Source organism: Saimiri boliviensis, chromosome 11, assembly GCF_048565385.1.
Source record: "Saimiri boliviensis isolate mSaiBol1 chromosome 11, mSaiBol1.pri, whole genome shotgun sequence".
Lineage (NCBI taxonomy): Eukaryota > Metazoa > Chordata > Mammalia > Primates > Cebidae > Saimiri > Saimiri boliviensis.
Window position 1 is genome coordinate 64148776 of NC_133459.1, and position 24652 is coordinate 64173427.

Below are 24652 nucleotides of genomic sequence, written 5' to 3' on the forward strand. Positions count from 1 at the left end.
TTTTTAAACCATTGTTTTGGGTGGCTTATTATGCAGCAAGAGATTACAGATTCACTTTTACTGCTGTCTCACAGACTGCTTCCAATAATTATGGCATCTTTGTATACTCACTTCCTCTGAGACTCTGAAGGAAATTAAGTCCAGAAGATCCTTGTCCAATAGTTCTCTGCTCCCAAGTTCCAACAAAGAAGAAACAGAACTTTTACATTTTTATAGTGATTTGATCATCTTCAAGCACTAAAGTTTTGCTGACCCTGAGGTCTGCTGCTACTGTGTTTCTGGAAACTCCCTGTGTCTCCTTTCTTCATCGGTATCTGTGTATCTCTTTTGTCTCTTCCTTCTGCTTCTGCTCCAGTTTTTCAGAGACATAGCATTTGCATTTTATGATACACCTCTCATTTCCCAGAAAATGTAATTTTGCTGGCACTTTCTGATATTTCTACTGCTAGTTCCCATTGCCTCTCCCTGGGCCCTTTTCATATGACTTCTGCCCAAACTCAGCTGCTTTTGGCAACCTTTAGAAGTGCTTTGGAGTTTGCAGGTAAAAGCAATCAGTTGACACTTTTTCTCCATTCTCTTTGTTAGTTTATGTAATTTTTAGAAAGACATGGGAAAGATGCCTAAAAACCTGACATCATTTTCTACTGGAGTCCATATAAGAATTCTTTTTGCAGTAAGAACTCTTTGGACACATTTTTCTGAAGATGATATAATAACCTTGGAAAGCTTAGTAATTATTAATACCTTTCAAGTTTCTCATATTCAGAAAGGGGAAGCATGACACTCAAACTGGTTCTTTATTTCCCTTAGATTGAACTACAATTTAGGTTCCTTATACCCTCTTTAGGCAATGTTTGCCGTATATTTAATATATCCAAACAATTAATCCTAAATCTAGTTTAGAAACAGAGATTACATTGTCATCATTTTATGGATGAAAACTGAGAGAATAATGACTACAATGCAGAATTTATTGGCTTCCTTTTAGGTACTTATTGCCTCACTATTATTAATTTTTGCCTTTGGGATCAGTTTCAAGGTTTTGAATGAGGTAGGTGGTATAGTGTAAGCAACAGGTCCAAAAGGGCAGAATAACCAGTGAACACTTGGTGGCATCTCAGATGTGGAGAAATGGGTGTTCTACACTCCAAAGGCTAGTGTTTGAATATGTTTACTCCAAAACCATGAAGGGGAGAGTTCATTAAGTCCCTACACTGATAAGCTCTTAGATGTGCCTTTCAATGTATAGGCTTGTAAAGCTATTTTGGGTTAATGGGTAAATACAGGTTATTGGGTTATAGCCACTTCTTTGGGAAGTTCCTATTTGTCCTTTAATACACAGTTCAGATGGGATTTAATTCCCTGACCTGTTCCTTCTTTTACAGAGAAAAAAAGTGCTTCCACTTATGCAATTGGCATGTGCTTCTGTTATGTAATACTTGTGTTTGTCTTGGGCTTTCATAGTTGGTTCTCCCATTAGGCAGTGAGCTCCTTGAGTGCAGAGACTTGTCCTAATCGACTCTGCACCCTCACCTCTGCAAAGTGCTCAACGCAAAGTGGGTGTGCCATGAGGTATATTACAATAAATTGGGAAACAGGCAAATGTTATCTATTAAAGTCATTTTGGTCTCTAGCCAGTGTAGTAGTCGGATAGACAACGTTAATTCATGCCTGTCTTCCTTCTCTTTTCCCTGCTAGCTTCCTTCTCTTTTTCTCTGACTGAAAGGGCTGGACAACCGGGGGAAAGGAAACTTGTGCTTTCCCGCATACCTCTCCCACACCATACACACACATCCCACACAACAAACACATAGATAAACACACACGCAGGAACCCACCCAGTTGTATTTCTAAAGCAGGCTTAGGTTCCTGAGTGCCTGTTGCTTCATTGCACGAATTCCCAAGTTGCGGGACCCACCTTCAGGGGTATCTGTCTTGGTGGAGCACCTCTTGGGAGGTGATCCGACCTGTTGGTTCAGAAGCACTGCGCGTATATACTCTGGAGCGCCTTTGTGCAACAGGAGACCAGCAGACTCCCACGGTCCCACTGGCTCCTTCCACGTAATGGGCCCCGCTGACTACCTCGCCTCCCTCGATCCCGGGATCTGTGTCCTCTGCGCCCCAGTCCCTCATTGTGCAGCCAGTAGCTGCAGAGCTCTTCGTCCTGTATTCATGGCAGATGCACAGCGAGAGACTGACACGTTCCAGGGACGGCGAATGGGAGCGAGCGCGGGCGGCCGGGGGAGGGTTTGTAGTGGCAGACGGCCGCTGGGATTATGAATGGGGGCTGGGGGGACGGCGATTGTGGGGTTCAAACTGGGATTTTCGGTCTCTGGCTTTGGATAGGCACGCAGGGCTGTGCGTAATCCTTCAGCTCCGGTGGCAAGGGAGATGCCGTGAGCTCTCGGCTGGGAGAGAGGGTTATTTTGTAAAACTCCCTTGGTACCGTGCCCGTGGAATATTGTAGGAGGTCTGCGAGGTAGGTGGGGGAAGAAAATAACCTGGGAGGGCAATCGGGGAGAGGCCAGCCGACTGGGGACGGCGTGCCTTGCACCCTAGAATTGACAGGTGGTGGCCTCAGCAGTTACAACATACTACACAGCATTTCGTCCGTGCGATACGGTCACATTGTTATTCCCCGTACCTGGCTGAGGAGCGCAGCGCGGCAGACCAAGTGGCACCGGCGAGCTGTCTCTTCCGGGAGGCGGGGGTGGACAGTAGGGAGAGGGGGTTTTAAAGGGCCAGAGGAGGAGAGAGGAGCTCAGGGGCGCGTCGCCGGCGCCTGTGTCTCTCTGGCGCGGGTCCCCCAGGCTGGCCCGCCGGCCCGTCCGCGCGCGCGCTCTGCGGTCGTCCCCGGCCCGCGCGCCCCTTCCCAAGGCTCCTGGCCTCGCCTTAGCGGCTGCGGGCTCTTCGTTGCGGGCCGGGCTGCACGCGAGCGCCCTCCGGGCAGACTTTCGCCCCCCCCCCCCCACCGGGAGCGCGGAAGGTTCGCTCTCAGCGCGTGGTCGAGCCGCGCCGGGCGGAGTCCTGGCGTCCAGAGCGCGGCGGCCGCGGCGGTGCAGCAGAGGCGCCTCGGGCAGGAGGAGGGAGGCTTCCGCGAGGGCAGCCTGAGGTAAGGGCTGCCTAGCAGGCTGCGGGGTTATTTTTCCTGATTCTCCTACTTCATCACACACTGAAGCCGCAATGGAGAGTGTGGGGTGCTATGGGGCTGATGGAGGGCAAAGGGGAAGTGGGGCCGCTGGGCCTGGATGGTCGTCTTGACGGCGTCATTGTCACCCCTTGTAGGAAATCCGACAACCGGTCCCTAGCCTTTTGCCCTCACCTTCTCTGCCTCAGCTTCCTCCCTTGGACCTCTGGACAAGTCACTGGGGAGGAGAGGATGGAGAGACCCTAAGGGAGGGTGGAGAGACGCTAAGGGAGAATGGAGAGTGGCAGAAGGATTCAGGACTCGGAAGCCCAGGAGTGGGTGACCCATGGGCGCGCGGTGCCCAGTATTGACTGCGGGCGGCGGGCGCGGGAGGGAACCTGAACTACCCAAGAGTTTGCTGGGCTGCGGTTCTAAGGAGGTCCTGCGTGCCATGGCGGCTGTGGCACCAAGGGGGGCGCACTCAAGCCTCGGCATCAGCAAGGCTCTGCCAGGAACTTTTGGGAAGGTCTGGTGTTTGGTGAGGGGGCCTAGACCTTTCTAAGCTACAAGAGTGTGTTGGGGAAAGAAGAGGCTCTCCTTCCTCCTGTCACTTTCCTTCATGCCTACTCTTTTTCCATCTTCCTGTTTTGCCTCCTTCCCTCCGTTTTTTCACAGACCACCTTCCTTGTGCAGTACTTCAAACACAAATCGGAACCCACTGTGGCCAACAGCATTAAAACGTGTATAAGGAGGAGTGCACAGAGGAACCGTTCTTAATTACAGTGGTTATATATACGTGTGTGTGTGTGTGTGTGTGTGTGTGTGTGTGTGTGCCACACACGTGCCTGGGATAATTTTTAGCAAGACTTTGAGACTGTCACCTAAAATTACATTGTACTTACATTAGGTTTGCATCATAAGTATATGATGCCATTAAACAGAAATGGTAAATCTATGCATTTTGTGTCTTAGATCTAAGATTTAACTGTTGCTTGAATTACATGCACTGTTTAATTTCAAAGATTTCCAGCTGCTGGAAAACGGCTACGATGTAAGACTCAAAGGCACATTAATTATAAAAAAACAACAAAAACCCAAAAGTCCAAATGCTATTTTTGTTAGCAGATCATACTCCCCCCTCCCTTTCCTTTTGCTGAAACCTGTTATTGTGCCAATTATATTCATAAAAACAAAACCAATTTGGAGATTTCAAAGTGTTTTTGCCTACAGCCTGTAGTGTAGGCAGGAATTTATTGTAGACGAATTGATCAGAAGACAGATAAGGCCAATGATTTCACTGCAGGTAAAAGGAAGTTGAGCTGCTTCTTTCTCAGGATACCTCATTTCTTGACATCCCAAGAGAGAAATCCCCTTAATGTCAACAAGCACAACACTAGCCTTTTCAACTCTTCAAATCAATGCCTGTAGGACTTTACTGTAGTATATTTGCTGGCTGTTTCTATTCTTTTTCAGTTTCTAAACAATAGCATGCCAATTTGTTAATTTACAAAAAATAAATAAGATTGTTAAATGGACTGGAATTGTTGAGATGGCATGATTGATGCATTGAGGCTGTTTATCTATATATCTATCATCTTTCTATTTTCCTTATTACAGTTGTGAGCTAAACGATGTTGCAGTGTGTCTACTTGTATTTTTCTCAGCCGATTTGGTTTTCAGTTTCTTTGTGGCTTGACATATTTTGCAAAAATGAATTATCTTATATTTCTCTAGAGAGTAACCAGTTAGACATACTTGTTTGCTTTCAAAATAGGACTGTTTTTTGATTTGAGAAATAAGAAATCTATCATACATGGTTTTCTGATCTTGGAGTCCTTTGCCTGCTAGAGACAGGTATTTAATAATAGCGGATAGTGTATGTACAAGCAAAGGTTTGTTTGATAAAGTTACTGGACACACACAGAAATAATAATTCCATTTTGATTTACAAATGGAACATTTAACATTGTGAAGACATAAAGAGTTCTAGGTTATTCTTAATATCTTACTTGACTTAATTCAGCCAAGGAGCAAGAGGTATATGAAGAGGTCTTCAGTGAAAAATTTGGGGGTTAGTAATTTATTATTATGTCACAAAATTTCACCCATTTCTATTCCCCCCAAAATTCAAGCAGCATAGTTTGCGGCAGGTATAGGATGTTGTTGACCACAAAACAATTGGTTCCTTCAGGCACTGACTGTTGTAGCCACCGTGTGATGATGTGGTGGACATTGTGATGTGCCAAACTGTTCTTCAAGGAGAGACTTGTTGCTCAGCTTCTGGGAGTGCTGTCAACAGACAGTCTTCGATGGTCAGACTCTTTGGGTATTGAGCTGTAGAAAGCTCCCTTGTCTAAGGTCACACCTCTATCCAGGGCAGGTCACATCCAATGGCTGATCAATGTGGGAGTGTAAAGGTCAGGTCATCACAATACAAATCTGGAAAACTCTGAAGGGTCTTTTTAGCTTTGAAGCTCCCTGAAGGATGGTGTTGCAGCTCTACTTCTCCCTTTGGCCATTTGTGTTTTCGTCCCCATCCTTCCTCAGGTGTGGATAACAAGGCAGTCCCAAATAAAATAAGGCTTTGAACTTCATTTCAGAATTAGCTTGCCAGGGAAATCAACCTGTGATGATGCTCCTACCCCATACATCCATTTTGCCAGTTTTAATCCATTGGTCTTTTGAAATGTAGTGTTTCAGTCATCAAATATGATACAGAAAATGTATATGTGGAAGGAATTTATAGTTGACAGTTTCTGTTTTTTCAGCACTTGAAAAATATGTCACTTCCTTTCAGGCCTCCCTGGTTTCAATGAGAAATTTGTTGTTCGAATTGATGCTTCCTTATAGGCAATGTGCCATTTCTCTCTGGATAGTTTCAAGAATATTTTCTATATCTTTACTTTTTGGAAGTTTAATTATGATGTGTTTTGGCATGAAAGTCTTTTGGTTTGTTCTGTTTGGGATTTGATCAGATTTTTAAAATGTAGGCTTGTCTTTCATTGAGTTGGGAAATTATTAGGCATGGTTTCTTCAAACACGAAAGTGTTTCAGCCCCACTCTCTTACTTATCTCCTTTTGTAACTCTGATAATATGAAAGTTGGATCTTTTGTTGCTGTCCTACAAGACCCTGAGGCTTGGTTCATCATTTTTTTTTCTGGTCTATTTTCTCTTGGTTCAGATTGAAAACATTCTATTGATTTGTTTTCAACTTCATTGATTCTATCTTCTGTCTGTCTTTGGAGCCCATCTAGTGAGTATTTTATTTTGATTACTATATTTTTCAGCTCTATAATTTCCATTTGGTTCTTTTTTCAGCTTATACTTATTTGCTGAGACATTCTATTTTTTTATTAGTTTCTAGAGAATTTGTACTTGCTTGTTGAAACTTTTCTTTTTTTGAGACAGAGTCTCGCTCTGTTGCCCAGGCTGGAGTGCAGTGGTGTGATCTCGGTTCACTGCAGCCTCCACCTCCCACATTCAAATGATTCTCTTGCCTCAGCCTCCTGAGTAGCTGGGACTACAGGGGCACAACATTACACCTGGCTATTTTTTATATTTTTAGTAGAGATGGGGTTTTACCATGTTGGCCAGCCTGGTCTCAATCTCCTGATCTTGTGATCTGCCCATCTCAGCCTCTCAAAGTGCTGGGATTACAGGTGTGCGCCACTGCACCTGGCCTGAAACATTTTTAGAATAAATGCTTTACAATCTTTGTCAGATAATTCTAACATCTGATTCAGTTAAATGTTGGTGTCACTTGATTGTCTTTTCTCATACTTTGGGCATGTTAGCTATTGTGCTAGAAGACCCTGGGTTTCTATTTAAATCTTGTATTTTAACAGGTAAACACTCTGTTTAGGGTTAGCACACAGATCCTGGCCTACTTTTGTGGGCGGTGGTTTCGATGACAATTTAATTTCTAGAGGCTTTGAGGTGCTGTTAGTCTGCCTGGTTTGTCTGGTGCTTCTGGAATCTCCCACTGAACGCTGCTGGTACCACCTGAAGGGGAAGAAAAAGCCTCCCAGGATAGGCTCTCTGGTGCCACTAGGTCAGGGAGTGTCTCTAAGTGTATTTCAGCCTTGTAGAAATAAGGAGCACTCTTAGGCATGGACCTTGTTGTGGCAGGATTCCTGGTGCCAGTGCTTTGAGGCCACTTGGCATTGTCAAATGGACCCCAATTAGATGCAGAGGAGGAATGAGCCTATCTAGATCATCTTCTACTACTAGGTTAGGAGTTGGGAGACTCTGGGCCTGGGTAATCTGCTGTTGAATAGAGAGTTGGAAGACACCCACTGCTCTACTGCTCTATTGTTCCCCCAGTCCAGAGGTCACTAAGCAGTTCATCTCCCTCTTGCAACCATTCTCAGTCCTCCTTGGGATGCCTCTTGCATTATTTTTGTTTTTTTATTGTATTTGGGCTCTGGGGTACATATACACATCCTGTATCCTGCAGTTTGTTTCATAAGTACATACATGCCATGGTGGTTTGCTGTCTCCATCCCCTGACCCCCACCCCTTTGAAGTCCATTTTGTCAGAGACTAGGATTGCTACCCCTGCTTTTTTTTTGCCCCCCATTTGCTTGGTGAATCTTCTTCCATCCCTTTATTTTGAGTCTATGTGAATCTTTGCATGTGAGATGGGTCTTCTGAATACAGCACACCGATGGGTCTTGACTTTTTATCCAGTTTGCCTGTCTCTGTCTTTGGATTGGGGTATTTAGGCCATTTACATTCAATGTTAATATCGTTATGTTTGAATTTGATCCTGCCATTTTGTTACTGGCTGGTTGTTTTGCCCATTAATTGACATGGCTCCTTCATTGCATTGTTATTTTTTACCATTTGGTACGTTTTTGCAGTGGCTGGTACTGGTTGTTCCTTTCACTGTTTAGTACTTCCTTTAGTAGTTCCTGTAAGGCAGGTCTTGTAACGATGAAATCTCTCAGCAATTGCTTGTCCATAAAATATTTTATTTCTCCTTCATTTATGAAGCTTAGTTTGGCCGGATATGAAATTCTGCATTGAAAGTTCTTTTCTTTAAGGATACTGAATATTGTTCCCCCACTCCCTTCTAGCTTGCAGGGTTTCTGCCGAGAGATTCGCTGTGAGTCTGATGTCTTTCCTTTGTGGGTGACTTGACCTTTCTCTCTGGCTGCCCTTAGGATTTTTTCCTTCATTTCAACCCTGGTGAATCTGACAGCTATTTGCCTTGGGGTTGTTCTTCTTGAGGAATATCTTTGTGGTGTTCTCTATATTTCCTGGATTTCAAGTTGGCTTTCCTTGTTAGGTTGGGAAAGTTCTCTTGGATAGTATCTTGAACAGTGTTTTCCAACTTGGATTCATTCTCCCCGTCACATTCAGTTAGGCCGATCAAGCATAGATTAGGTTTTTTTCACATAATCCCATGGTTCTTGAAAGCTTTATTCTTTTCACTTTTTTTTCTCTAATCTTGCCTTCCTTCTCATTTTATTTCATTGATTTGTGATCTTCTATCTCAGATGTCCTTTCTTCTGCTTGATCGATTTGGCTGTTGAAACTTGTGTATGCCTCTCGAAGTTCTCGTACTGTGTTTTTTGGCTCCATGAAGTTGTTTGTTTTTCTCTAAGCTGGTTATTCTACTTAGCATTTCGTCTAACCTTTTTATTGGTTTAGAACATGGTCTTTTAACTCAGAGAAGTTTGTTATTACCCACCTTCTGAAGCCTGCTTCTGTCAATTTGTCAGATTCATTCTCTTTCTTTGTTCCCTTGATGGTGAGGAGTTGTGATCCCTGGGAGGAGAAGAGGTGTTCTGTTCTTTGATGGTTTCATCATTTTGCACTGTTTTTTCCCCATCCTGGTGGATTTATCTCCCTTTAAGATTTGAAGTTGGTGATTTCAGGAGGAGTCTCTGAGTGGACTTTTTTTTCTATCGGGGCTGGAACTGTATCTATTTTTTTTTTTCCCCCCTGAGACAGAGTCTGGCTCTATTGCCAGGCTGGAGTGCAGTGGTGTGATCCTGGCTCACTGCAACTCCTGTTTTCCGGTTTCAAGCAATTTTCCTGCCTCAGCCTCCCGAGTAGCTGGGACTACAGGCATGCACCACCATGCCTGGCAATTTTTTTTTTTTTTTTTGTATTTTTAGTAGAGACGGGTTTCACCATGTTGGCCAGGATGGTCTCGATCTCTCGACCTCGTGATTCACCCGCCTCGGCCTCCCAAATTGCTGGGATTACAGGTGTGAGCCACCGCTCCTGGCACTGCAGCTGTATCTTTTTTGGCCTGTAGTGCTAAGCCCTCTCAGGTTCAGTCAGGTTGTTTGATGAGTGGTCCTTCCCTGGAGTTTGTTTGCAGGTGAGATTGGCCCCGCCTTCCCAATGGCGTCTCTCCCAGAGCGCCAGCTTCCTGGTTGGGGTCAAGCTGGTGTATTTGCTGCCAAGCTCACTAGCGAGGGCTTCAGTTTGAGCTCTGTGGAGGTAGGGCCTACCAGGCCTTATGGCCTGTTTCTCTGCTTTGAACTCTGCCTCCCTCCGTGGGGTGGTCCGCCTGCTGGCGTTAGTCCAAACTCCCGCCCGGGTCCCTGCGACAACTTGCTGCTCCCGGCTGTAGAGGCTGCTCAGATTTGCATCAACTATGCACAGCGCCCCACAGTCTGGCAGGGCTCTCGTGGACCGTGAGTTGCAGGAGGGATGAGGTAAGCACAGCATCCGAAACCCAGCGCCTAGGGGATTAAGTCCCCTGACCCTCCGAGCTGGCTGCACGTTTCAGGTGGCCGCGCCCGCACCCCCGGTTCCCCCGTCTTGATTTGCACCACCCCCCCCCCCCCCCCGGGCGGCTCACGCCCTGCAGCTCCTTCCCTGGGCCTAAATTCAGCGCCCTATCTGTCCCACAGAAACGAACCCGGCATCTCGTTTGGAATCGTGAAGTCCTCTATCCCTCTTGAGTCTCGTTTGCTGGGAGCTGCATTGGAGTGCTGGCTTCTCTCGGCCGTGTTGGCGCCCCGGCTCCTTATTTTTATTTTTTAATTTAAATAATTTTAAAAAGTTTTAAAAAATTATTATTATTATTATTTTTTGAGATGGGGTCCTGCTTGGTCACTCAAGTGATGTGATCGTGGTTCACTGAACTTTTGATTTCCTGGGCTCAAGCAATCCTCTCGCTGCAGCCTTCTGAGTAGCTGGGACTATAGGCATGCACCACCATGCCTGGCTAAGTTTCGTATTTTTTGTAGAGACATGATCTCACTATGTTGCCCAGGCTGGTCTCAAATAACTGGGCTCAAACGATCCACCTGCCTTGGCCTCCCAAAGTGTTGGGATTACAGACGTGAGCCCCTGAGCCTAGCCCACCTCTTGCATTAACTCCAGCGTTTATAGTTATACTGAGAAGGAAGAGGCAGGGAGAGACAAGCATATGTCCTCTTGTCAAGCAAGCTTATGCTTTTTAAAAAAATTCTAGTTTAAGTCCTCAACCACATTATCCATTACTATTATTGAAAATACTAGTTTGGTTGTATTTTCCTGTCATATGTATTTGTTGTGGAGACATAGTTAAACCTTAGTTCAAGATATCTTATTTAAATTAAGTTCATTAATATTACTGCAATTGGAGAACTAAATGTCAAGTCATACCCTGTCAGTAGCGTCTAAGACAAAAATCTTCCTATGTGACATTTACTCTATGGAACATTTTTTTCCAAGTTATCTTAATGCATTCGAAAAATATTATTAGTACTTCTTATTTATTGCCGTCTTTGTGGGAAATGTTAAAAAATCCTTTATCCAGTGGACACTTTAACTTTAGAGAAAGTAAATGACATTATTTGCCTAAGGAACTTGCTGATATTTTGAATGGATTAAGGAGCAGATACCAGGATTCTGTCTTTGGCTCTCCTGGTATACCACAGTGCTGACTCATAGAATTACGGCGTTTTCAGAACTGGAAGTGATCTTAGAGATCACCTATTTCAACCTTATTGTTTTATATTTTAGAAAACTGACACCTTAAAAAGCCATAAGGGAATCTAAGTTCCCTTCAGTTCAATGATGGGAGGACTTGTTTGTTCTGAGTTCTTAGAATTTCCTAGTTTGATATTTTCTTTGAGAAATCAGAATTGTCTTCCTTTGAGAAGGCTTATTAAACATTTTTGTGAGGTATAATCTCTCAGTACAGCTTTTATAGCAAGAAAGAGTACTTCAGTAAGTTGGGAGGACATGTTTTTTTTTTAATAAAAAATAAGCTTGTTTGAAAATCTGAGGAACAGATGGATCAATTATCTAGAAAAATGAACATATAGTCAAAAGTTTACATTCAGCATTAAGGATTTGTGGATTCCTAAGTAAGACTTCCAGATACTGTTTTGTGTTCTACTTATGCGTTAACTGTGGATTGCCTGTTGGGGAAAAGGACTTAGGGATAATGACTTATTTTATAGTCTGGGTCAGCCTTAAAGGCCTGTGGATGGTGGCAGTTGTCCTGGGCATGGTACATTGGTATGCTGCAGGATTCGTTTCCCTGCAGGTTCTAGAGTGGCAGTAGGTGAGAAGGATGTAGCAGGACCGGCAGGTGTTCAAATAGACTGACTGTGAGAAATACAAACAGGCAGCTCAGCCCACAGTGCTTGCTCTCTCCTCCTCCATAACACACACACTCACTCTTACATACATATATTAAGATTCCTTAGAAAGATTCTCCATCTCTTTCTTTCTGCTCTCACCTTCTTACTGTATGGAGAAACAGTGTCCTTTTGAGATAATTCTCTCTTTTTCTGATAAGGCTGCTCTGGTGGTCATTTAAAACTAATTTCACCTGTATGAAATGTTATGGGCTGAAAAAAGAAAGCTTAAAGTGGCATCTGCTGTATTTACTGGGGAGGTTTTTCAGAGGGCAAAAACAAAACCACATCCATGTTTTCCTTATATTACGGATAAAAATAATTTAAGACCATAGAATGATAATGACTGAATTTAGAGATCAGGAGGCAAGGCCAATATTGAAATTACTTTTAAGAAGTAATTTCAATATATACCTAGATATACTGCCTATATATACTTAAAGGAAGCCCCTATATACATCTCTGTGACTAGAACAACTCCCTGGATGAGAAATAAGACTGAATTGTTTTTGCAGTGTTATGGAATATACCAGAGTGAAAAACTCAATGCAGAAAAATGTAAGAAGGAAGCCTTCGAAGTCCTGGGCACTGGGTGAGAAAGTGATGCTAGTGGGGGCATGCTTTTGTGCACACTGTCTGGGGCTTCAGTGTGAGAGGTGTGCTGGGGCCGAGGGCCTTGTGGAGGATGGTGGGTGATGGTGATGGAGGTGGAGAGTATTAAACTGTCTGCACTGAAAGAAAAAAAAAAAAAAGGAATGTTATACAAAAAGACATAATAGAATGAGACAGTTTTTTTCTAGTTAATTATCCTAGAAAGCATTTTGTAGGACTTCTATTTGCAAGGTTACATTTCTGTAACTGAATAAATGAGGACTGGGGATTGGAAGTCCTGAGTTCCAGTGCATGGAACCCTCAGGGTACAAAATACGGCCACTTTATGATAATTTCTAAAGTTATTTTCAGCATTATCATTTGGTGAAACTTCAGATTAGTGGATATTGTTTGACAAAACATTTGAGGCATTTTGTGATAGGCCCATGCAATTAAGTATTATCCATAAGAAAGATATCCAGGAAGTTAATATTTGAATTTGAAATTAGTTTAATACCTTGATCTGGTCAGAATTTGCAGCAGTTAAGAGTAGTCGTGGTTGGGTTAAGGCTATCCAACTGTATGAGTATAGCAAATAGCACAATTTGGGGAACAAACACTTTACTGACAATGATAATGACAATGGTCATGATACTAGTATGGATAGCACTAGATTTAACTGGACTGGAGTTGTGGCAGATACTGTAGATTGACAACATCAATTCATCCCCTTTCTCATCTTCCTCTGCTATACAAGTTGGAAAGCAAAATATTCAATTTTCCAGCCTCCCTTGAAGGTAGCAATGGACCCTATGACAAAGATTAGATGAAAGCTTCTGGGTGCCACTTCCCTTTAAACCTCTTAAAAAGAAGTCTGTTTCCCTGTCTCCTACCCCTTCTTTCTCCATAGAACATGGATGATGCTTTGAGATGAGTGGCCATCTTGCAAGCACAGGGAATAAATCCATAGGCTTCAGATGATGAAGCTTGGATTCTTAGTAATATTTTCAAGAAGACATAGCAGCCCGGCACTGCCTACCACCAGACTTACTATTCCATCAGAAAAATATAAACCCCTTCATTGTTTCTTCCATGATTTTTGAGGTTTTCTGTTACTTCCAGCCAAACACATTTCCAACTGAATACATAAAATAATTTTTAAGACTTCACAGTTTACATTTCTGAAGGATAAAATTAGTATCTACAGATCTGTGTAATTACTGACCTTGGCCTAAGACATTTAGGCTACTTTGTACCAATACTTTCATTTTGAAGAAATTTGGGTGTGAACATTTTGAATAATTTGTATAATTTTCATCTTATTTTTCATTGCATGAGACTTCAAGAGTCTCTGTTTTGCATTGCTTAGAGAATAGTTCAAATTTTATTCAATGGGTGAAATTTATATTAAGAAAACTCTTTTTCTGTGAGTCATACCTCCTACTTAGCTATAATCCTCGGTAAGATAGGGATACAGCTGAGGAATACCAATGAGTCTTGAAAAAATTGTTTTCCACATTTGGATTATAGGCAAAATGTATAGCAAAGTGGGTTGCCCTCTTTACCATTTAATGTAAGTTTGTTTCCACCAAATTCCTTCTGACTTCACACTATCACAAACTGAGAAATACTTTAAAAAGAGGAGTTTAAAGGTTAAAGAAGTTTGGCATTTGCAGTAAGTGGATATAAAGATGGAAAATTATTTTGTGCATATGACAAAGGATCTACGGACTCTCCATTTGGATTTGACTGCTTAAGTGCAGGGAATTAATTTTTGATTTAAGCCATGTGATAAGAGAAAAGGATTCAATTGGGATACACTGATAATATTTTATCAGTTAAGATTGCATTCATTTCTAATCAGTTAAGATTGCAATAATTTGACATACAATGCTGTAACCAGCAAGAAGTTTTTTTTTTTTTTTTTTTTTTTTTTTTTTTTTTTTTACACAACATAAAGTGTCAGGAGGAAGATAGTTCTTAATAACTAAGAAAACGCTGAAGGAATTGGGCTCCTTCTTGCTTTTGACTCCACTATAATTAGTGTATGTCTTTTATTCTCCTGGTGAAAAGACAGTTAGTAAAGCTCCCAGGCACGACATCTGTACCACAGACATGTAGAGGGTGCCAGGCACAAGGTACACAGCAACTGAGTCAGTCCTTTTCAATAAGGAAAATATTAGCTTCCTGGGAAGTTGCATCTGGTAGACTTCTAAAATCTTATTCATCAGAACCATGTCAACAGCCATACCTAAGTACCAGAAAGTATGAGAAATAGTTTATTTCTGTTTTAATTGTTGTTTGGAAAAACTGGCACCTCTCCAAAATGTCAAGGTTCTGTTATATAATATAAAAAGAGAGAGTAGATATGGGGTAGGGAACTGCTATTGTCATTGCATATGAAAATATTTTTCAGCTTTTAAAATATTTGTGGTGTTGTATCATAAATTTGTAATCTGGAGATTTCTTAAAATATGACAGTTTAAATGGTTATAAATTATATGCCTTATTATCTAATGTTTTTAATCAGTTGTCACTGTGACAAGAGAGCTGACTGATATATAAAGTTGAGTGATAGTGTTGCTATTAAGTGAATCTTATAAAAAAAGTCATAATTTCCTTCTACATTAATAATGTCATATATGTGTGAAATTCTGAGAAATCAGATAGTTATATTATTATGTATTATTTATTTTTAAAATATGCTTTTTTGGCTTAAATTTATTTTGTTGTATCTGAATTTTTAATGACATGTATTAATGTGATCTAAGAGCAAATATATTTTTTAAAAGAATAAAATAAAATTGGCTGAATCTCAGCATTTCTACTTTGCTATACTCATTCATGATATTGACAAAAATATCCTTCATAATTGAGGGTTTATTCTGCAATTGATGTAGGCACTCTACTTAGCAGCTGTTTATCCACATCAAGGATAATGGATTTCTTTTTCTAGTTAATTTTTTCCCTATTAAAATAGGGAGAGGCAACTGTTCTCACCACACATCAGTAGGGTATTATAAAGATAATGAAATAATGGATGTGAAGTGCATTAATCTGCTCTAAAAGAAGGTGTTATATAAATTCTATAAATAGTATTATTAATAGAATTTGTATATACAAGATGATGGATGATCATTTCCAAAAGTGAGTATCATAACCAGAAATTTTTAGTGTGGTCCTCCGTAAAAGGAGAACAATATAGCAACACATTCTTAAGTTGTTGTATTGCAATATCACTGGTAAACCTCATTGTGAGGGGAAGATAATGTATACAGATAGCTTCAAAGCCAGGCAATTTCTTGAATAATGCAACATAGTAATAGATTTTGCCCAGATATAAAAAAGTCCTTTGGGTCTCTTAAATGGTTTGTGAGATGGGAAAACTCTGGTTAAAATGTACTATTCCAGTGCTGGAAATAGAATCTTAAATGTAGAATGGAACTTCCAATGCCATATCTTAGAAACAGTGAGGCTCTGGTTGACTCAAAAATCTTCAGTAAGGGCTTTTGTAATATTGTCAGTTAAGGTTTTTGTCAGCCCTTTGGGCACCAGCTTCTATTTCTTGAAAAACAATTTTAAATAGAAAGTTGTTCTTTATTTCTAACCTAAATGTCATTCTTTCTATGTGCTGGTCACTAGGAAAAATGAATTGCATGATATGTTGATAATGCTTGACTTTGAGCCAGGGAGCAAGGCTTGTGTCTCAGTTTTGTCACTAACTTAATTGTGTAACTGGGAAAATTATTCAACTGCTTTGTGTAAAGAAACAGCCTTTAAACTACATCCTTTTTCTCTTTAGACTTTTTAGGCATGAGATGCTTAGAGAACTTGTCCAATCGAGGTTGAATGGAAAAGTTACACCTCCATGGGAAAAATACTGGGTCTCTTTCACATCAAATTTGTGGTGATGAGTGTTTAGCCATGAAATTGTCAGGTGAAAAGTAATCTGGAAATAGGTACAAAGAGGGAAGCTTTGCTTTTCTCTGCTTTATTCTCTTGCTTGATTTGTTGAAGATAAATGCATAGGTGTGAGCTTCCAGGTGATGTATGCTAAAGAAACAGTAGCTAAGATGGAACAAACGTGGTCAGTTAAGGAGAGCATGTCCTGCTTTTTAAATCAGATTGTCAAGGTTATGTTATGTCTTTTTGCTTTACCCCAAGTCATTACAAAGCCTTGTTTAATTGTCGTGGCTGTCTTATGAAAATTAAGAGGGAGGATAAATTCAGGCAAGTGCTTTGGGCAGGAAGAGGTGCCCCTTCACTTAAACCATATTGTGGTAGTAGCAGTAGCAGCAATAATTAGAGAGTGGGAATTCTTAAGAGAAGATAGGGGAGAGAAGGCGGGGAGTAGGGGAATTATGGCTGCCAAACACAACTAGAGGTCCAGCGGTCATTTTTCAAATGGATAATTTTCTTTCACTATGCATGACAGAAATATATTTCTGGGTCATGTAATGATACTGAGCTATTCCAGGTGGGCTGGGAGGAGGAAGTGGGACCTCTTACCTGCTGTTTCAGATGAGTGGCATTGTGGCTGCTCTGCTTCTTGGAGTCACCCAGGGACCTTAGAATAGAGGCACTTCTTTTAAAAAATTCCTTAATTAATAGACTTTATTAATTTTAGTTGATATACAAAATGTGTACATATTTAAGGGGCACGTCTCTTTTCTTTTTTTTGAGGGGGTGCTGGATGGAGTCTCACTCTGTCTCCAAGGCTGGAGTGCAGTATGATCTCAGCTCACTGCAACCTCTGCCTTCCAGGTTCAAGTGATTCTCCTGCCTCAGGATTCTGAGTATTTTAGTAGAGACGAGGTTTCGCCATGTTAGCCAGGCTGGTCTCAAACTCCTGCCTCGGGTGATCCACCTGCCTCAGCCTCCCAAACTGTTGGGTTATTACAGGCATGAGCCACCGCACCTGGCCAGGGGTACGTCTCTTTTCGATACATGGATTTCACAGCTGTTATGATCAACTCCATTCTGACAGAGCATGATGGAGAAAGAGTGGGCAAATATTATGGTGTAGTTCTAGAAGAGGCACCCATATCTTACGTTTATATATTATTGTTTAAAAATCTGTCTTATGGCCAAACCTAATTGAAAAAGAGACTGGAATATTTTGTCTAAGCTGTGTGTCTGGAGAAAAGAAAACACTTTTTTTAAAAATAATAGTATCTGCAGTACAATCATTGTGCAGATTTTTATTTTTAACCTCTTTCCTACATCAGATTCCTTGTTTCCTGATTTCTATAACTTGCTGTTTTTTGGGTTAATTTTTTGTATTGATAGGTGGAGCCTATCTTCCAATGTCTTCCTAAGGAGAAGTATATTAAAGGTAAAAGTTTGGAAATGTTTTACATCTGGAAATGTTTTTCTTCTGTTTTACACCTGTGGATATAGAATTCTGGGAAGTCATTTTACTCAGAATTTTGAAAACATATATCCATGTCTGTTGGCTGCCATTTTAGCAGTTGAGAAGTTTGATGCTATTTTGAATCTTGATTCTTTAAATGTAAGTTTTTTTCTCACTTGAAGCTTTTAACATCATCTCATTATCCTTGAAAATTTTGAAATTTCAAGATTATATACTTGGATGCAGGTCATTTCTAATTTTTTGTGGGGGAGGGGTACTGAGTGGGTTTTTCTTTCTGGTTACCGTGCTGTTCTTTAGTTCTGGAAGTTTGTCTTCTATTTCTATTTTATTAATTCTAAAGTTAATTTTCCCCCATTATTTAACACCTCAGATCAAGATGCACCTTTAATCGATGGTGTCTTATAAAAGCCAGGTGTCAATTGTGACTTGGTTCTGTAAAAAACATTCTACTGACACCTTTGACATGACTTTGTAAAAAGTGCTAACATTTAGGAGTCTTATAGTCCATGAAGTAGTCTAGATTATTTCATTTGGTTTTCTTGGTTCTGTTTTTCTAGAATTTCTTTTATTTCATAGTCATACATAAAATAATGCTTGTTTTCAATTGTAAGATACACCACTTTTTAATGTATGATTAAGAAAAAATATTAGCAATGAAACTGTAAAGTGTTTTCTAATTACTTACAAAATTAATTTTTTTATTGAAAGAACAGTTAGACTTAAATATAAAATATTAGATATATTTCTCCCATGTATGTACAACAAAGGAACATATACTAAAATAGCTTAGATGAGTATTCTAAAAACTTACTCACTTTCAGATTTTTAAATTCACATTCAGAATCCTGAGTCACTCATGTCTTTGTTTATCTATGCAGTCCCACTTTCTGTAGCAGCCGTAGTGCTGGTCCTGAAAAGATGCCTAGCAATTATGTTGATTGAGCTCGCAGTGTGGTTCCTGCTTTGGGGATATTGTTAAACATGCTTGATTCCCCACTGATCCTATCTCTTCATTACAGGTATATGATTTCTTGGTGCCAAAAGATGCTCCATTATTATTTCTTAGATTTCTTCGTGACCAAACTAATACTCATTTTGTAAGTTTTTATGAACATGCAGGTCATGACAGTTACCTCATTACTGTTGAATAGAGTGCCAGATAGCAGTTATAAGATACTGTCGATTGTAAAACATATTCTGATTTCGGGGCTGTAACTGGAAAATATACATGGTATTTAGATGTTGAGCCATCAGGATTAATCTTCTAAAAATTTCTTATCTTTTTAAAACAAAATTTCTTTCACATGTTACATATTGTTGTATGTATAGTTACTCTTCCACTGTGTACCTTAATTGCAAGGTAAAGATAAATTTGAATTTTCTTAAAGTGAGACAGAAATGGCAAGAATCCCTGGGGTCCTTTTACCTCTAAAAGCAGCACATCTGCTAGAAAACTCACCTGAGCTTGGAGATGATCAGATCATAAAGAGAACCACGTTTGTGATTTAGGCACCCCTTTGTAGGTGCTTCAGGGAATCATGTCTAGAAGCAGTAGGAAACATGTCTCACCTGTCCCTCTCCATAGACTCACATATTCATAATCATATTAGGCACATTGTTCTATAACTACATGTATTCACTCAAAATTGAGTAAAAAATGGATTTCTCTCATTGATGTGAATATGATGAAGGGCTGCAGAGTATTCTATTGAATAAGTGTACTGTATTTTATTGAATCCATTGTCTAGTGATGAATATTCAAATTGCTTTTATTTTAATTATTGGAATTTACCAATGCTTTAATAGGCATCCCAGTATAAATGTTTGGAATTGCTAAGGGCTATACACATTTTAAAGGCTTTTTGACATAAGCTTTTCTTCCAGAAAGTGTATACAAATTTATGGTTTCACCAGCTGTTGATTGGAGTGCTGGTTTCCTCATATCCCTCTAATTCTTAATTTTGTCAAGTCATTGGTCAATGCGAGGAGAGAAAAATGGTCTTGTGGCTATTTTCAGTTGCTTTTCTTTGATTACTAATGAGCCTGACAAACTTTTCAATGTGATATGGTATCCCTTTGAGAGAGAAGCAGCTGCCCTAGTAGGGTTGGAGTGAGCAGGGCAGCCAGAGTGGCTCCTTGGTTGATGTCACCAGAAGGTATCTGTCAGGAAAGGAGTAGTTACTGCTTTGGAGTCCTGGAAGGTTGGAGAACTCTGTGATTTAAGCCCTTTAGCCTTCATGGAGATCTTTTTTATTAACTTTCCAAAGTGGCTGGATTGCCTTCCAGGTTCCACAGTGACTGTTACTTTGACCATAGTGTCTGTGTGATACCTAGGTTGATACAGAGCATCAACCTCTAGACTGTACTATCCTCAGCTAGTCCCAGAGACAGGATGGCCTAGGAGCAATAAATCCGTCAGGTGGAAGTAGGGCTTTGAGTCAGTGGGGATTAAAGAGAGAGTTGGGTCCACCAAGTAGATAGACAAATACAAATATTTTTGTTTTTGTTTTTTTCAGGCAGAGTCTTGCTCTGATGCCCAGGCTGGAGTGCAGTAGTACCATTCTAGATCACTGTAACCTTGAACTCCTGGGCTCAAGTGAGCTTCCTGCCTCAGCCCTCCAAGTAGCTAGCACTACAGGCAAGCACCACCGCACCTGGCTAATTAAAAAAAAAAAAAATTGTAGTCCTGGCATGGTGGCTCACGCCTGTAATCCCAGCACTTTGGAAGGCCGAGGCAGGCGGATCATGAGGTCAGGACTGAGATCACATTGTGAACTTTGAGCATATGTGAGTTTTAGGAGGGGGATCTTTATTTTAATGGCACTGGGGGCCCTCTGAAATTTTTGGAATTCTGATATGGCGGGACCTGACAAGTGTCATGTTTTAGGAAATTTAATAGCAGTGGAAAGCAATGGAAATGAATGCAGGCAGTACAAAAGGCTCCTACGTGTATCCTGTAGTTGGTAAAGGGTAGAACCTTTTTAGTTATGGCTGAAGTGTGTTTAGAGGGACGTAGAATCAGTTGATTACTTCTAGTACATGATTGTTGTTATTTTCTATTTCTCAGAAAAAGACAACATGGGAGTAGCTCATTTTTTGGACACACGGGTCAGGCTTTTAGAATATGTTTAGGTTGTAACAGAATAATAAAAAGTGGAGTTGTTTTTTGAACATGCTATGTGGTGTATGAGTAGATATTTAGCATTTAAAAATGCAAAACAGGCCAAGCTCGGTGGCTCACGCCTGTAATCCCAGCACTTTGGGAAGCCAAGGTGGGTGGATTACTTGTGGTCAGGAGTTTGAGACCAGCCTAGCCAACATGCCTAAACCCTGTCTCTACTAAAAATACAAAAATCAGCCGGGCAAGGTGGCACAGGCCTGTAATCCCAGCTACTTGGGAGGCTGAGGCAGGAGAATCACTTGAACCTTGGAGATGGAGGTTGCAGTGAACCGAGGTCACGCCACTGCACTCCAGCCTGGGTGACAGAGTCAGACTCCATATTAAAAAAAAAATTGCAAAATGAATTCAGAAAGTGTATCAAAAACAACCTACAGAATTGCCATAAGATCAACTTTGCCAAATGGTAGCAGACATACAATTTCAAATGGAAAATACACTCATTAAGCTATTTAGACTAGTGATGTTGTATATGTTATATTTTATATTTTATTTGTATATGGACTCATTTTTCATACTGAAATATTAGCATAAATGAGGAGATCTAAACACTGCCTTCATTTGATTTGGAAATTATCTTAAGCACATATTATAAGACATTTAAAGTGGCTTTAGCATTAATAGCTTGGAACTGGATAGTTTATGGCTATTTTCTTATTTTTGTTGAAATCTAAACTGTACTTTCTGAAATAGCATTTGTTATACTTTTAGATATAATCTGTCGACCAGGAAGTCAGCCACTGAATAAGTAATTTTGTTTCTGGTATTACTGCCTGACAAACAGTGATTTTCAGAGATGGTCATAAAAGCAGCATTAATGATCATTTTTAGAGATAAAGTGACAAATATCTTGATAAATCATGCCTTGTGCTTAACTTATTTATGAATAGTTTCTGCCATGGATCTTTTTGGTGCTCTCAAAATGCAGTTAAATTTGTATTTCAAGAATTCAATTTTCATTCTTCCAGTAATCGCAGCCAAGGGCTGCATTCTCTTTCAGCCTAGATAAGTCATAGTGACATTCCTAGGCCAAAGGAAGGATGCATGTTGAAAGCTGGTGGGTGGTGAAAAGGACATGCAGTATATAGCTTCCCTTTCAAATGCAGAAACAGGGCTTCTCCAAGGTGGGGTGTTGATAAATTATGGGATATTCCAGAAGTCCTTAGTCCACACTTTCTGCTCTAGCAAACATAATTTTTGCTGTTTATTTCGACCTCAGTACCTTTATAAAGATTTTTTTTTTCCTCTGGGGGAGGGTAACTAATATTTATTGAGTACTTGCCATGTGCCAAGTATCTTAGGAAATGCTTTAAATGCAGTCTCATTTAATTCTTACTATTATCGTGTGATAAAAGCATGTTATACTCATTTTGAGGATGAAAATACTAAGCCTCAATCAAGTAATTTGCCTAAGTTCATATAGTGAGGGATGGCTTGTTTTATTGTTTCGCTAATCCAAAGTCTATACTTTTTTCTAGTGCCTGCTTAAGACTCAGTATGTTGAAACTTTAAAAATATTTATTGAGAGTTTTATTATGTTCCAGGCATATAACTTAGATATATTTATTTTCATTTTAAAGATGAGGAAATGGAGAGGTTCAGATTAATACTTTTTTCAACATTACACAGAGCCAGGATTCAAATTTAGGTCCATCTGACTCCAAAGCCTATGCTCTTACCTACCACATTGACTTGTAAGACTTTTTCTTAAAGGTTTATATTTTAAAATTATTATTAATATTTACAATTATTTTCTATTTAATTCTTAAGTACGTAAATGCCATAAATGCTACCACCTTTTCATGCAAATATAGTGAGTTAATGGGGAGGACCTACTACTAAATGCCTTTAGGATTATGCTAAATGCTCCATCTACATTATGGTTTCTCAAACTCAATGCTATTGACATTTTGGGCCAGATGCTTCCTTGTTTGGGAGAAAGCCTGTCTTGTGCATTGCAGGATGTTTAGCAGCATCCCTGGCCTCTACCAACTAGATGCCAACAGCACTGTCTTTTTCCCCTACCCATTGTGACAACCAAAAATGCTTCAGACATTGCTAAATATCTTTTATCAGAGAGGAAGTCACCTGAAGTTGAAAACTAATGGTATACATTATGTAATCTTATCCTTAAAACACTCCATGAGGCTCATATTATGATCTCAGTTTTACACAATAAGAATAACTTGCTTAGGGTCATATTGCTGAGAAATAGTATCTTCAGGGCTCAGATTCAAGGCTTATCTATGACTTTGGACTAATTTTTGTTGTATTTCATGGACTATGTCTTGTTTCAGACTTAACTTGAGCATTCTGGAAGGCTTAGCTATGTCAGATTCTCCTTTTTCTTTTGCCCAAAGGCATCTAGAAAAGTACTTAATACTCAGCTGTGCTTTGACAGATGTTCATTAAGCAAATGACCCATTTTATGTGGGTCATATTTAAGCATATTTTAAATGAAATGGCACTGAGTGCAGCAATTAAAAATCAGACACGTCACAGGTTTGTATCTCATTTCTACCATTTATTTGTTATAGAATTGTGGAAAAAATTTTGACCTACTTGATTTCCTCATTTGTTTGTGACTAATAATCCCTTCTGTGGATATTGTGAGGAGTGAGTTGATATATAAAGTCATCTAGCATAGTACAAGACACAGATTACAAAATTAAGTAAATGGTAACTACTAGTAATACAAAGAAAATTATAATAAAGTGGTTTGGATTTTCTCTTTATATTATGAGATAATTTACATATACTTTTTGAAAGGACAATTTAAAAGCTACTGTTTCATTAACATTAAACAAAAATTGCATAAATATAAAACATACAGAAGGTAAATGAGGAAAGTAGGGGGAAAAAGTAAAACTAAACAAACCAAAAAAAAAAAACCCAGGACCATTAAAGGACAAAATTAACATGTTAAATTACTTAGGTCTCAGTGAAGAATTAAGCTTAGTTCCTTTCGTTTCACTAAATAAGTTTTAACCCTCTTGGTGGCTCAAGGGCTAGGGCTTCTTTTGGCCTTGAGAGCAGATGAATTGACTCATCCCTGACCTCAGCCCTCAGCCTTCTGCTGGTTTGGCATCTCTAGCTTCCTTCCCCGAGGTCTGACCTTTTGCCTCATTTCCTCTGACTCATTTTTGGGTTCTGTTCTTGGCTTTCAGCTTCTGCTGTGTGATTTTCTTTTCTAAGTTTCTGGGTCCTCTTGTAGGTTAGTTACTCTCTTGTTTTTCTTTTCTGCTGGTCTCCTTCTTAGGGTATGGCACTCCATGCTCTGCCACACCTGGATTGCATCAGCTACTCAAAGGCAGCGTTTCTCACCTTCAGCTGCTCCCCCTGGTCCTGGAACAACTTGGACAAATCCCTTCTAAACGTAATTGGCCATAACCATGTAGGTTTTAACTATAGGTTGATGGCATTAAATTCCTAAGACAGTGAAATGCCAGGGTGCAAATTTATTGTTTTTAGACACTGAAGGGCCTTTCTGTGTTTTAAATGCCCCTCAATGTTTTTTTTTAATCCATTGGCACATTTTGGAATGTTAATATTTGTAGTAAACACTGAACTACATAGATAATGCTATTTGTGGTTCTAGGAATTACATGGCTATCTTAGGGACTGAGGGGATGGCTATCTCAGCCTCCTGTGTGATATTATGCATAGGTATACACTGGTTGAGAAGCTCTATTCTAAAGTCTTCATGAAAACACAAATAGATGGCACTGGGTAGGATTTGGGAGAGAGTATAACACCTTAAACAATTATTCTCTAGCTTCTTTATTTC

The 24652-nt window shown here is 40.1% G+C and overlaps 1 protein-coding gene across 2 annotated transcripts in view; it reads left to right on the plus strand.

Annotated features, from left to right (window-relative positions):
• The first annotated feature begins 2357 nt into the window (after positions 1–2357).
• The window catches only part of PDE4B (phosphodiesterase 4B), a 578613-nt gene continuing 556318 nt past the window's right edge, over positions 2358–24652 (plus strand). Inside the window, exon 1 of one of the 2 annotated variants that reach the window (XM_074380971.1) lies at positions 2358–2479. The gene's annotated coding sequence lies outside the window, so the exon portion shown is untranslated. Of the gene's footprint in view, positions 2480–2742; positions 3113–24652 lie in introns of those variants that run through there. The other variant, XM_074380970.1, reaches the window with a different exon arrangement.